At 46.3% G+C, this 3,547-nt stretch overlaps 1 pseudogene across 1 annotated transcript in view; it reads right to left on the minus strand.

Annotated features, from left to right (window-relative positions):
- Window positions 1–3,103, minus strand: part of LOC105528754 — a 12,356-nt pseudogene extending 9,253 nt beyond the window's left edge. The window contains exon 1 of the transcript XR_001004401.1: window positions 1,453–3,103. The product of XR_001004401.1 is annotated as a keratin, type II cytoskeletal 8 pseudogene (transcript). The remainder of the gene's footprint in view (window positions 1–1,452) is intronic.
- Window positions 3,104–3,547: the final 444 nt, after the last annotated feature.

Here is a 3,547-nt window from a genome sequence, read left to right on the forward strand (position 1 = left end):
TAGACTTCCATTGCTTCACAAGTTCAGAAAGATGGTAACATCATCATTAATTATGTCTTCATATCACTAACCAGGATGACGTGGGGGGTGGGGAGCAGAGGTCACAAGTTTATTCACTAGAAAATCTTTTGCAAACTGAATAATGTCCTTAAAAAGGAATAGGAAGAAAAAATGGTATGAACAAAACAAAGGAGGCATTATGGAGATGCTTGTTTTATAAAATTAGTGAAGATGTTTACTTTTCCTAACACATGAAATACTGTGCAGCAAATAGATTCTGTTTGAAATGGAAATGGTCAATTGATTGGTAAGGGAGATATGTACAAAATGTTTACATTGAAAGTTATAAAATGCAATGATAGACAATGGTAAAAAGTGTTGTAAGCTTAGTGATAGACTTGTTTTAGGTATAATTTGGCTTGAGAATATACGTTTCACACTGTTGGGATTGTGTCTGGTGTGTAGCGGTCTTCACCGGGCTTTCAGTACATGTTTGTATTACATGCAAGTTACAAGGGCTTCAAGGCCCTGCTACAGGATTTCCCCTCCGCCAATAGTTCTCATGACTGTGTATGTAAATCAGTCATTCTCATTGCCATTGCCATCTTCTTAACATGACTTCAGAACGAATCTTCCTTGAAGTCTTTCTCCATTACCACTGGCTGTTTTTGCCCCTCTTCTGGCCTAATAAATTAGTTTTTGGACCAATTTAATTTGTTGTCTATTTCAGATAGATTAAAAAAAGATGATTGACATCAGACTGCACATCAGCCAAGGTTAAAAATGCAATTTCCGGTTCATTAAACACAACAGAGGAGGTCAATCTTTAATAATTGTATAATCTACTAAGCTATGTTCTCAGAAGACTTCTGGTAGACTTGCTTGTGCCAAAATGCACACATTTGAGAAAATATGACCTCATTATGCTTTTAAAATACACACACACACACACACACACACACACACCCCCCACAAATCAATTTGAGATTTACTTTAAGAGATCCACTGAGAAATAATAATTTTGGTCTAATTAAGGCATGAATTAATTTTCTTCTTTTTACTGGCATTAGCAGGAGTGCCTAGAATTGAAGATGGAGGCCAATCTGGCCTGTAGGTTTATAAAAGATGTGTTTATTTCATGGTTTTGATGATTATGAGAGCAAGCAACACATTCCAAGTCCTGCTTATAGGAATAGGCTTTCACAGAAAATTATATGGATAAAGTGTCTCTCCAAAATACAGTACTGCTTCCCATTCTTTCCCAATTGAGTTTTCTCTGATTACTAAGGCAAGTCACATCTTATAATAAACAGTGGGAGCCATTATCCATAGAAGGGGAGAAGTAAGGCTGTTTGTCCTCAGTTATTTATTTATTTATTTTTTGGGCAGAGCTAGCTGAGATTTTATTTTGAAAACACACACACACACACACACACACACACACACACACACACAGAGCAATTGAATTGTTTTGTAGCTGGAGGCATGGGCAAGGGGGTTCCCCAGTCAGTAAACTCCCCTGCCAGTGGGCTGAGGGCTAGGGCTGAGCCTCAGGTGGGTCTCCTGTTCCCTGTGCTCCCCTGCACAGCGGCCTCCCTCCAAGGCTCTGGGGCAGCCGCAGCAGGGGTAGGCTGGAGGGGCTGCCGCAGCTGTTCACTTGGGCAGGACATCAGAGGACTCCGACACCAGCTTCCCATCGCGGGTCTCGATCTTCTTCACAACCATGACCCTGGTGGAACTGGTTTGGCTGAAGGAGCTGGAGCCTGCAGCAGAGCCAAAACTGGAACCCAGGCCATAGCTGAGGCTGGGAGTTGTGAGGTCCCCCTAGGTCGAGCTCAGCCCACCTGCATAGCCGCTGGTGGTCTTCCTATGGATACTCATGTTCTGCATCTCAGACTCCAGCTGGTTCTCCTCGCCCTGCAGCAGGTTTCTGTAGGTGGCAATCTCGATGTCCAGGGCCAGCTTGATGTTCATCAGCTTCTGGTACTCGCGCAGCTGCCGCTCCAAGTCCTGCTTGGCTTGCTGCAGGGTACCCTCTAGCTCGGACACCTTGGTGTTGGCATCTTTAATGGCCAGCTTCCCGGCTGTTCAGCAACTGTGATGGCGGCCTCCAGGGAAGCCCTCTGGCCTTTGAGGCCCTCAATCTCAGCCTAGAGCTGGCTGATGTTCTGGTTCATCTCGGAGATCTCAGTCTTTGTGCACTGCAGGTCATCCCCGTGCTTCCCAGCCAGCGTCTGCAGCTCCTCATACTTATTCTGGTACATGCTCTCAGCCTCAGCCCTGCTTCACTTGGTGACCTCCTCGTACTGCACCTTGACCTCAGCGATGATGCTGTCCATGTCCAGGAAGCGGCTGTTGTCCATGGACAGGACCACAGACATGTCCCAGATCTGGGACAGCAGCTTCCGGATCTCCTCTTCATACAGCTGCCTGAGGAAGTTGATCTCATCAGTCAGCCCTTCCAGGGGAGACTCCAGCTCTAACTTGTTCACATAAGCTTCATCCACATCCTTCTTGATAAGGACAAATTCATTCTCCATCTCTATATGCTTATTGTTCTCATCCTTGTACTTGTTCTTGAAGTCCTCCACCAGCCCCTGCGTGATGCCAAGCTCTGCCTCCAGCTCCAGCTTCTCCTGATCCAGAGTCTCCAGCTGCCGCCTAAGGTTGTTGATGTAGCTCTGGAACATGTTGTCCATGTTGCTCCAAGCCCTCTTCTGCTGCTGCAGGAGGCTCCACTTGGTCTCCAGCATCTTGTTCTGCTGCTCCAGGAACTGTACCTTGTCGATGAAGGAGGCAAACTTGTTGCTGAGGGTCTTGATCTGCTCCTTCTCCTGTGTGCGCACTGCCTGGATGTTGGGGTCCACCTTCAGGTTAAGGGGGCTCAGCAGGCTCTGGTTGACTGTGACAGTGGTGATGTCTCCCATGCTGCTGGCCCCACCATAACTTCCACCCAGGCCACACTGGAAGCTGCTGCTGCCCACTTGGGAGAAGCTCGAGAAGCTGATGAGGGCACTGGGCCCACTCTTGTAGGAGTGGCTGCTGAAGGCCCCTGGCAGAGAGGTGACACCTTGTAGGACTTCTGGGTCACCCTGATGGACATGGTGGAGGCAGGAGTGGAGGCAGGCGGGCTGAACCAGGCAGAGATTCCAGAAGGCGCGGATAAGCTGCTTCTTGGTCTAGTTATTTCTTTTAGTATTCTTAACTTCCCTCCTGTTTCCTAACATGCTGAGATACACAGCCTGGGCTGTTGAGCATTTAAAGTTCCTTATCTGGATTAGGGTGCTAAAAATATGTGTCTACTCCAATGTCCAGTGATTATACATCAGAAATATGGTGAACAGCAATATTAATTTAGTTGAGAAAAGCGTGTTCTTTCAGGGTAAAAAAAATTCAGATTGGGAATCTTAGCTCAGCTACTTCCTAGGTGAGTTTGTATTGATTGATTTGAATCTGCCTACTAGGAAATAAGCAAGGTCTTTTTTTTTTTTACTTCTTTGAGTCACAGGTTCTTGTCAATCAATTAAGGGCAATACTACCACGCAGA

Source organism: Mandrillus leucophaeus, unplaced genomic scaffold (genome assembly GCF_000951045.1).
Source record: "Mandrillus leucophaeus isolate KB7577 unplaced genomic scaffold, Mleu.le_1.0 Scaffold730, whole genome shotgun sequence".
Classification (NCBI taxonomy): Eukaryota; Metazoa; Chordata; class Mammalia; order Primates; family Cercopithecidae; genus Mandrillus; species Mandrillus leucophaeus.